This window comes from Phalangium opilio, unplaced genomic scaffold (genome assembly GCF_054372755.1).
Source record: "Phalangium opilio isolate 3A_F unplaced genomic scaffold, DU_Popi_V2 ptg000077l_1, whole genome shotgun sequence".
Classification (NCBI taxonomy): Eukaryota; Metazoa; Arthropoda; class Arachnida; order Opiliones; family Phalangiidae; genus Phalangium; species Phalangium opilio.
In genome coordinates, this window is record NW_028324185.1 from 4,598,798 (window position 1) to 4,610,866 (window position 12,069).

Below are 12,069 nucleotides of genomic sequence, written 5' to 3' on the forward strand. Positions count from 1 at the left end.
AGCCAAACTATTTATTTTACCCAACTCCAACTCCGACCAAAAATGAGGGAGTCCCTTGGCTTTCCATGGAGTTGGAGTTTTCCCAAAGCGTTTGCAGTCCTCTAGTAACTTCCAGGGTTGTTCGATTTAAATCAGTTTGATAAACCAAAGAGAGAGATTATCATTGCCTCCTATATCTACCAAGACCCGTGCATTGTGATATATTTCATTCATTGCCTGCTATATCTATCAAGGCCCGTGCTTTGTGATATATTTCATTCATTGCCTCCTATATCTAACAAGGCCCGTGCATTGCAATATATTTTTCAAAACAACAACAAAAATGGGAAGCTCCTCTCAGAAACATAATACTTTCTATTCTCTGTATATGAAATGAAAATATGGATAATATTGCGCTCCTTCTTTAATGGTATGAATCCTTGCCTGTCTATTAATATTTTACGTAGGAGTAATACGTTTTCAGCGAAGTCTAGAGAGGATAAACATAAGCGAGATTGTTACGAAAAAAAATACTGCTTCCACTAATGGGTTTATACTCCTTGTTACTATTGTATAGAGTGATCATGATAAAAGCTTAAACAAGTTGGGAAACCAAAATAAACCTTTCCGAGCCGAGACGAATTTACTTTCTATACACAGGTCCACCAGCCAATGAGAAAAACCGGAAATAAATAATTTAAATTGGCGAAATATTGCCAAGGTCTTTAGCAAAGGCTTAAGCGTTTAACAATTTCCTTTGCATCCTCAATAATTCTAATGAGGACCCAAAATGTATCACTGAAGAGTATTTAACTTTCGGCTCACTCTGAACCGTTAACACCTCCTATAAGAGGAGGCGAAACAAGGTCATTTCTAGTTTAAAACTAGGGTATCTTATTTAACAGACCCAATCGTTTCAACACTTGTGGATAGATGAAGAATTAACATCCATATTATCTAATGAATATAAAAAATGCGTTTACACTATATATAAATGTAGTAAAGCTGAATTAAAAAGTAAACACCAAATTTTAAATGTTAATATCAAAAGATGTTCTTGGAATATTAAGATGAAACAGAGCTTTGCTTGTAGCTGGGAGCATCACGTGATTATAAGGGCGGGAAATTACCTTTTGTGTTTTTGTTTTTGGACGGAGTTGTCCGTAACATTGACCGTTACCTACAGAGAAACGTTCAATTCAATTTGTGGAGACCACAGGGTACTGGGAACCTTTGTTTGTTAATTAGTACTAGTTTAGGATGTAATTCGTTTTGCTATAGATCAATACCTAGACTTTCTCATACCTAAAAATAGAAAGATTGTCCCATACAACTCTGTGACGTCATGTTTGCTTTGTTTTAGTATTTACTATAGAAACAATAATTTATAATTAACTTAAATGTTTATTTTGATGCTAATTTTAATTCAAGGCGCAAAAAAATTCGCCAGTTTCATTCACGGGAAGTGCGTAACTTATATTCAAGGTCATTTTATACGAATTCCTAATATCAGTTGACACTATTGATAAAGGTGAAACTCTACCTGTTATTTCACGACTTTATATGCCAGGAAATAGTTTTTAATTGTCATTTAAATAATTTTTTTCTATGTATATAAAGCTCAAATAACTAAATGGAAAATTTAGTTTTTAAGCTGTATTTCTGGTAGACGGTTCGATTAAGCAGAAATATATCAACTTAAATATGATTGCAGTTAAATTAATGTTAATTAATGTTTTAATTGTAATAGCGTCTTCGCAGAATAATCAAGAACTCGTTAATTATCCAATAAGTAAGTAAAATACTTGGTTTTATTAATTAAGAAATATTTTCCATTGAAAATTATTCTGAACTATCTTATTTATTCACCTATTTATTTCTATTTATTTTCCTATTTATTTTCCTATTTATTTACCTATTTATTAACCTATTTATTAACCTATTTATTAACTTATTTATTTACCTATTTATTAACCTATTTATCTCACCAAAAACATCTCTGTAAAAATATGCCAAGTTGTTTGGCCGTAAAAAGAAGTGAGATCTAAAATACGGCCAAGTTATTATCTCCAGGTGAACCAACATTTTATTCGACTTAAAACTTCTCAAGAATGTTTTTCTGACTTGGCCATTAGCATTTCAAAGATTCGTTTAATTCCAGATATGGATCGAAATTAAAATATTAAATCAAATTGGTTAAATATTCTTGATAAGCCTTTGTGGTTAAACTTGTAATTTCAGTTATTAACCTTCACGGGTGCAAAGAAGAAGGATGCAAGTTTGGAATGCTAATGGCCAAGTCAGAAAAACATTCTTGAGAAGTTTTAATTCGAATAAAATGTTGGTTCACCTGGAGATAATAACTTGGCCGTATTTTAGATCTCACTTCTTTTTACGGCCAAACAACTTGGCATATTTTTACAGAGAGGTTTTTGGTGAGATTTCACTCCTTTTTGTACGTGCATGTTCTTGTAGATTTATAGAAGTAGGATTATGCAGTGAAATAAATATTTGTACTTTTAGATTTTTATTTGTTCTTTCCAAGAGTTTTACTTGGCTTTGCCTTTTTCAACTTTTTGCATTCAACTTTCTTTTTTTTTCTCAGGCTGTGATAATTGTTAACCGTATTTCTATTCGAAGAACACAATATTGTGGCAAGTAACACTTTTAATCAACAGAATAGATTTAAGAAAAACTAAATGAATCAAAACACGCTTAGAACCATTTCAGACGAAATGAAAAGGAAATGAGTAAAAAATTTAATTACTAAAACATTAACATAAATTTTGCAATAATACGAAAGAATCATATTAGTAAAAAATATTAATATTAAAAGACGAAAAAATTAAATTATAATGTCCTATTACGAGGGGATATAAATTATAAAACCCCCATTTCAGGGGCTAACAGGGGAAAATTCCCGCTTTTGGGACTTTTTCCTTTCTATGTATGCTAAGTCCTACTTGTATGCCAAATTTTATCATTCCCGCAACACCGGAAGTGCCCTAGAGGTTTAGATGATGACTCTAACTCTAAACCCCCATTTCAGGGGCTAAAAGGGGAAAACTCCCTTTTTTGGGACTTTTCCCTTTCTTTGTATGCTAAGTCCTACTTGTATGCCAAATTTTATCATTCCCGCTACACCGGAAGTGCCCTAGAGGTTTAGATGATGACTCTAATTTTAAACCCCCATTTCAGGGGCTAAAAGGGGGAACTCCTGCTTTTGGGACTTTTCCCTTTGCTTGTATGCTTAGTGGTACAAGTATGCCAAATTTCATAATTCTAGCACCACCGGAAATACCCTAGAGGTTTAGATGATGACTCTAATTTTAAACCCCCATTTCAGGGGCTAAAAGGGGAAAACTCCCTTTTTTGGGACTTTTCCCTTTCTTTGTATGCTAAGTCCTACTTGTATGCCAAATTTTATCATTCCCGCTACACCGGAAGTGCCCTAGAGGTTTAGATGATGACTCTAATTTTAAACCCCCATTTCAGGGGCTAAAAGGGGGAACTCCTGCTTTTGGGACTTTTCCCTTTGCTTGTATGCTTAGTGGTACAAGTATGCCAAATTTCATAATTCTAGCACCACCGGAAATACCCTAGAGGTTTAGATGATGACTCTAATTTTAAACCCCCATTTCAGGGGCTAAAAGGAGAAAACTCCCGCTTTTCGGACTTTTCCCTTTGCTTGTGTGCTTAGTGGTACAAGTATGCCAAATTTCATCATTCTAGCACCACCGGAAATGCCTTAGAGGTTTTGATGATGTGTCAGTCAGTCAGTCAGTCAGTCTCATAATGTGTCATTTTCACATAGGATTATCACAGAAACCAAACGAGTTAGAAAGCTGGAAGTTGGAGGACTTCCTAGGATTAACACTGTGCCCTTGAGGGGCAAATATGAGTGGTATACTATTCCCCAGTACCGAGTTACGAGGGGGTGAAAATGAGGCTGAAATGTTTCGGGTAAAGGATTGCTGGTAGTGCACGACAACTTGGCGGGTGCACTGCCGTGCACCCAGATAATAGTTTCCTGCAATTGATTATTAAATTCATTTGAACTTAATTGCAGTTACGTTAGACAGTTGGGAAACTATAAAGTAATAAAAAAATACTAATGCAATAATGGCCTTTGAGTATTTGAAATATTTTGAGTAAATTTTATTAAAATTGCGGTAATATTTTAGAGAGTTAAGGTTAGGTCAAATCATGTTATGTTAGGTTTGATTTGGTTGGGTTGGGTTAGGTTAGATTTGGTTGGGCCAGGTTTGGTTGGGTTAGGTTTGGTTGGGCTGGGCTAGGTTTGGTTGGGTAAGGTTTGGTTAGGATATGTTTTGTTAGGTACGGTTAGGTTAGGTTTGGTTGTGTTAGGTAAGTTTAGGTAAGGTTAGGTTAGGTTAGGTTAGGTTAGGTTGGGCTGGGTTGGGTTAAGTAGGGTTAGGTAGGGTTAGGTAAGGTTAGGTTAGGTTAGGTTTGGAAGTGGTAGGATAACCGATTTTCCAAAATATTTTTATTTTCATTGAGCTCCTTGCATAATAAAAGCGGGCCTTTTCCAACAAATTATTTTAATAAAGATTCTGGAAAAATTAACGCTGCATTTATTAAGTTCCTTGAACAATAAATATATGCCTTTTCCAAAATATTGATTGTTTTACGGGTCATTTCATGTTGGCTTTGATTCGGCTCATTTACAATAGAGGCATGATTTTAAACTTGGGATTTCACCATCACAGTATCATTATTTATATGGGAAAGTGTATTGATAGACGCAAGCTTAAGGAAAAGGGTATTTTCTTTAAACCAAAAGAGATATTTTATAATTCGGTTTTAAAATACGGCGTTAAAAATATATCGTTTAATAGCAATGAAAATTTTAGGATAATAAACTGGCACATTTTGGCTATATGCGGTCCAATGGCATTCGGTTCAATGGGACATTCGATCTAACGAGATTCGGCCCAATGGGCCAGCAGCTATAGGATAGTTCTAGAACGTTCTGTGTCAACATTGAGGGGCTAGTTCCTATTCTTTTGGACGAAAGAATTTCTTTTCAGTTTTTTAAAGGGATAGGTTTAAGTTTAAAGGGCTAGTATTATCTTTATAGTGTTAATTTAAGGTATTTCGTTACTAATTTAATGATTAATTGTAAATTTAATTCGATTTTTGGGTTAAGATGGTTATATATCCCCACCTCTTCTTAAAAGGTCGTCCCCGAACGTAACATATCCATCTTACCATCAACATAATAAAAATAATTTTTTTTTAGATTAAGTGATTAATAATAACATAGGGGTCAACGAGTAAAAAGTATTTATCTTCTATACCTGCTGGAGGTATTTTCTTTTAGGGAATAGAATTCCGGCTTCACCCAGCGTCTATGAGGGGTTTGATAATGGGGGCTGGTAATGTTATTAGTTATTTCAATGTTCTGGGTGTCTTCCGATTTATCATTAGGGGTTAAGGGGATATTTTTAATACATTCATTTTTTTGATGACCATTGGCATGACAAATTAGACAATTAATAGATGGGGTATTGAATATCCCAGCGTCGACTCTCAATCTCATTTCTTCATATTTTTGGGGGGTAGCAGAACTTCTGTCTTTATGGTAAGGGTCATTGATTCTAGGGTAGCCAGTAGAAGAGTTTTTATCAACAATGATTTTCTTGGGGTAATTTAATCTATTGCGTTGGACGGTAGGGGGACTTAACAAGAAGAAATGAGTACCATCATCGTCGATTCTGGTCTCATATGAACGTCTTTGGGGGTTGAGGGGAGGTCTAATATTGGCAACAACTTGCGTTTTATTATCTAAGGATGAGGGAGGGTTCGAGTCGTTTACAAGTAATTGAGGGTCGGCATTTGGATTTTCAATGGTGGGCTCAATAATAGGGGTATTAATAATTAAATTTTGTGTTAAGGGTTCCAGCTCCCACACTTCTTCGTTTAAGGCATTAGAATTGGGGTTTTGATTTTCAGTTTGAGTTACTTCGATTGTACCCCAGTTTTCAAAATTATCATTATATTGGTTTGAAGGGGGGTTCATAATTAAATTAATATTTTCATACCAATAGTTTAATGATTGTTCGAGGGTAGGGGTATTAACAACTGGTGAATTAACAGTGCGTTCTCTTTCCCAGCTGGCTATGGGGTGAATTACAGGTCTGGTTGGTAGAGGGTCCATGAATGATATTGGTCTTTGTTGACGTCGGCGACGGCGGCGGTTTCTGCTTCTCGCTCCTCCTGATGTTAAATCGTCTTCCTCTAGACTGGAATCCATGTAGGGGTCGTTGATAGGGGTTTGTGGTGGGGATGTTTCCTCAGATATTTGGTGAAATCCTTGTACTGATATTATGGGTAAATCCGAATAAAGATGTAATACTAGGGGTACATCAGCTGGACATGGTTCTAAAACTGGTGTTTGAATCATGTAAAAAGTAAGCATGGGTTCGCATGTTTGGCACTAGTAATGGGGAAGAGTTTGTGATTGTTCTCTAGTCATATTTATGCAATGAATGTGAAACCAAGATTCACAGTTGTCACACTGAATCCAGACTATAACAGTATCGGTAATCTCATTTATAGTGCACGTAGGGGCTGCACAGTTCTCTTCTTCTTCCGACTCTCTAGGGGTTTCTTTCCTTTTTCTATGAAAATGCCTTCTTTTCGAGGGGGGTCAAAGCGTGATTCACACTCTTCACTGCTAGGTCTTGACAGTCTAAACTCTTTCCTTTACGCTCCGTGTAGTATCGTACACACACTAAAATAATTTTATCAATATTAACGTTCAAATTACTGTCGAACGAATATTAGTTCCCCTGTTTCACAAGACTGTCATAGAACCGAAAGGAATTGCATCGAACTTAATTTAATTCGAAGGAAAAGTTAAACGCCAATATTATAATCAAGTGAAGATATGCATTTTATAAAGCAACTGTACAAAATTTTATTCAAAACTTGGTTGAAAACGAGATCTCAGAACGTGTAGCAGGTCAAAGTAAAGCTTGTCATATTTTTACAAGTTATTGTTGTACGGATAACTAGTTTAGAAGTTCATATATGATACTCTTGTGGCTTCTTTTTAACTAACAAAATATCAAGATACAAATAAGCAACTCATTTATGAACGACGTTGAGACGCTGTCTGTACTACTTGTTGTGTTCTTAAAGTATTAGACAACATTGCCTTAACCCATAACCATCAGCTTTGAAGTTAGAAAGCTGTTGGTATTTGATTAATTAGCTTAATATCTATTTAATCCTAGGAGAGCGATAGCTCTCTTAGATAAGACTTCATACTGCTCTTAATGTATAAGGAGGGTTTTTTGTTTGGATGTAACTTTTTTTGTATTGTTTCAACTGTTTTGAAAATATTCCACAGAACTACAATTCAGGCCCTCAATATGTGGTTAAAATTTCAAAAAGATCCACCCATTAGTTAATTTTATAAAAAATAAAGTTGCTAAGGGTGGTTTTCATTTCCGTAAAATGATTCAGCCCTTTTGGTGAAAAAGTTAAATTTTCCCATAGAAATAACATGGAGTTTTTCTCAAATATAGCCATTTTGTGGCCACCCTTTTGAAATGAAATATTAGTTTGTTACGTTTGGGAACGGTTTTATATCAAAATATAAACCTTTTTCTAGGACCATTTTTAAGGTTTTTGAGAAAAATTAAGTTTAAGTGCTAAATTTCATGTTTTTTAATCACCCTTTGACTTACGTTGTTGCACCCTATATGTCAAACTGTTACCGTGGATAAAGCCAAGGTGAAAGCTACTCTTGCACATACGCTGTTTTACTGCAAACTTTTATCTGATTTTACTCTCCTTCGTTGCAAAAAGTAAATGATTTTAGATAATTAAGCTAGACTAACGATTACAGGTAATTAAGCTAGATTAACGATTACAGGTAATTAAGCTAGATTAACGATTACAGGTAATTAAGCTAGAGTAACGATTACAGGTAATTAAGCAAGACTAACGATTACAGGTAATTAAGCTAGATTAACGATTACAGGTATTATATTATTGCATTTTCATTCGTATCTAAAATTACTAAAGTTTGTTAACTAGTATACTTACTTGTTAGTGTGACCGTTTCCAAAACTAAAAAAATATAGGGCTATTTGTATGTCTAGTTGCAAAAACTAAAAAAAAAAATTTTAACGAGAGAGATAGGAATAGTAGAAGACAAAACCCAAGATCCCGACCCTACAGCCAAGAACACGTTCAGTAATGTACAACTGAGTCATGAACGAAAAATAGAGGGAGAAAGTTGAAAAATACTTGTTAGTTCGCTTTCTAGAGGTAGATAGTAGCAAACCGGATAGTGAGGTCATATGAGGGCGTCAACTTTCTAAAAAGGGACTTAAAAACTCTGAGGAAGACATTAGCCACGTGACAAAAACGTCAGTAATGACTGGCTCAACGGATTCACGCCGGTTTCAAATTGAAAAACAGAAATGGATATTCGAAAAATGGATGGCTACTTGAAATGAAACAAAAATGGCAAGCCTCTCATGGCCCAAGGGTTAAATAATTTTATTAATTTTAACATATATCAATGTTTTTAAAGAATAATTTTCTTATATTATTAATTAAAAATACATTGAATAACCTTTTAATTGTTATGATAAAAATATAGTATAATAACCACATACCCTTTGTTAAATATAATTGAAAAATTGCATCAAAAACCTTTTTTTTTTCTTTTTGAAAGCAGCTGAGCTTACAACGATTTTTGGCTAGATTGCGCTAGCTTTTTCCGGGAACTCAGTATTTTTCATTGCTCCCTTAACCCCCCCCCTCCATTTTGGGGCTGAAAAGAGGCATATAAATTTAACATCGGTTCTTTCGTTACTCAGTATGGGGTTCTATGAGCTCCAATTTGTCCCTTAGTATTGTTTGTCCATGGTTGAGTAACGTGACGTCATTGATGTTATAGCGTACTGAAAGATATTGTTAAAACCTTTGACATTTTTTGGTATTGATTTAGATTGAACGTTTTGCAATATTATTCAAAATATAATAAAGTCATTGTTTAATCTAACAACTGTTTATATTTGAAATACAGAGCAACTCCCCAAACTCAAATATTTGATTCAAAAGACTTGTTTCTCACGTGCGGTTGAAGTAGGACCAATTTTTTTAAACCAGTATAAAAATTCTCATCAATGCGAACTTTTGTCGCGGAAGGTGAGGCACTGTCAATCAATAGTAAAAACTTGATTTTCTTAAGAGAAAACTTTCTACAGTGCTTTCTCTGTGAGTGAAAAAAGTACTGTATCAATTGTCGTTCGCAATATCTAAAAAGGACATAGTTAACTATGTGGCTTCAAAAACAACTACGTCGTTCAAAAATAACTTCACCCAAAAATTGGGATTCTGTTCCCAAATGCGTGAGAAGAAACATCCTGTTTAACTTTTTTTTTTAAAACCTTGAATGCATTTGGAATATTTAATAAAGACAACAAAATTGGTGTAATGAAATTGATGACAATAGCCCTCGTAAATGTGTATTGCGTCTACTTATCGTGCTTCTACGTTGAATATAGCATCAGGTATGAAATAATGAAAAAAAGCACCATTTTGAACAGCATCGTAGGACTGTTACGAGTATACTCAACCACGTATTTCGTAAATATGTGCATTTTCAAGAAGAAACATGCGTGTGTTTGTTTAGAAACATTGCGATTGTGTAACGACGTCAAGCCACGCGTCTCGTGGGTGCTGAACTCTGTCGTAGCCGTTACTATAGCTTCGTTTATATTTTTAGTATTTTTAATTCATTTTGTCACGTTTCAAAATAACAATTTTGTTTCGCACGTAGAAATGTTCATTTTCAATTGGGAGTATTTAAAGCCAGCTTGGAGCCTGACGTACGTTGTGGTGTCAATGAACCTTGCACTTTGGTACTCCGTCGTGATGTTAGCCCTTCTTGCTCAAATCGCTCTGGCCTTTACAATAGAATGCGTTAGAAGGAAAGTTAAAGATTTGGCCGATGATATAGAAACCAATAGTGACGTACAAGCTCTAGGCAAGAAACACACGGAGCTGTTCGTCACCGTACTGGAATTGAATGATACCATTCAATATATTTTGTTTTTATGGTCTGTGGAATGGATAAGCATAGTTTGTTTGTACGTTCCATATGTGTCGGAACAGGTAAAGGGAAATGGTACCATACACGCTGTTACTTGGCTCTTGGAAGCAATGGTTCCATTATGGTGCACCTCAGTTTTGTTTGTAACAATGTCCTTCATGAGCTGCTCGAAATATGTTCTAATGTCAGCGTGCCATCTTCCAGTTTTAAGAACACCAAGAGATATATCAGATTCTGAACGAGCGGGGGAAAATTATTTGTGGCTTAAACTGAGTACTGGAAACTTGAATTTTAAAATCTTAAACTGCGCGGCGATTGATCCAAGTTCATTGGGTTCTGTTTTAACCGCAGTCGTTTCTTATATGTTCTTTGTATTATCAGTATTCAATGTTGACAAAAACATTTCCGCTAGCCACATATCGCTGCCATCCTTCTTTTCAAATGACGCGCTAAAATAAGCGGTTTTTCAATGTACATGTAAGCTTAAATGCTTTCTAAAACGTTAATTTTCCAGTTCTCAATAATCGAATATGCGTTTTGAAATATACATATACTTTAAACTATAAAAATATCCTTAATATTAAGTTAATTCTAACATCTGGACCACAATTTGAGTTTTAAAAGACATAATTAGGCTCAGGGTTTAACCTCAGGATTCTGGCTTTCCTCACATCACCGTCATTGGCAAGATTAAAAGTTGAGAAAACATAACATTATACCTAAAAAGTTCGGCCTTTTTCTAAATATAATGGAAAAACATAAAAAAGTAAATTATCTCTTATAAGAAAATAATTTGCATTTTTACCTCTCCGAGTGACGTATGTCACGGAGAGGTATTACACCAGCCGTGTCTGTCTGTCTGTGTGTCTGTCACGCCCCACGTGACCGCGTTCGCAGTTTGCGTATCGGAGCAAACGTGTTCCCAATTTCCGGACTGCATTGACAGTTCACGGAAATTTGGGTTTGTCTCTGGCTATTCTTCTTGAGTTCCAGCACCACCAGCTTTGGTTTTCGTCCACTCGACATGGACACTAGTCTGTACTTGCTAGCTACCAAGCACAACCATCTTCTGTTCTTCGTCAATTTCACCTTGACACCAGCTTCTATGCACCACCATCTTCTGTTCTTCGTCAATTCCACATTGACACCAGCTTCTATGCACCACCATCTTCTGTTCTTCGTCAATTCCACATTGACACCAGCTTCCATGCACCACCATCTTCAGGTCTTTGCCCATTCCACATGGACGCCAATCAGTCCATTCTGGCTTCTTTTCCATCGTCATCGTTTGGTCTCAAGATATACGCGGCGATCGGCTAGGGTTACGAGAAACGTATAGCCTCCCAATGGCAGGGCTTCCACCATCGGTTCACGCGAATGCGTTTTTATCTATTATTATAATGGAAACGAATCGTATATATACCCCAAAATTTGAAAAAAGCGGGCAAGAGGGGTACCCTTCACTTTAAACGTCAATATTTGCAAAGTTTCGAAAGATAATAGGAACAACTTTATTTTAAACGATTTAACTATTTTTAAAGTTATTTACTGGCGATTAAAATAATTAATATCATTTATATTTAATTAATTATTTAAGATAAACTTATTTCTATGTAATGACACAAGTGAGAGTTTATATAGAACGAGTAATGAAGATTGCATCCGAATCGAAACACTACACGCATATCAAAGTTAATATAAAGCGATTATGATGATAAGATCTCTTACAAAACGATAACATTTCCTTTTTGCAGAATATTAAAAGGAAATATTTTAAATAGTTTTCGGCATTACGATTCTTTAAGTAGTTGTGTAGCTATAAAGCTGTGTTTCATCTTAATATTCCAAGAACATCTTTCGATATTAACATTTCAAATTTGGTGTTTACTTTCTAATTCAGCTTTACTTCATTTATATATAGTGTAATCGCATTTATTATACACATTATATAATATGGGTGTTAATTCTTCATCTATCCACAAGTGTTGAAA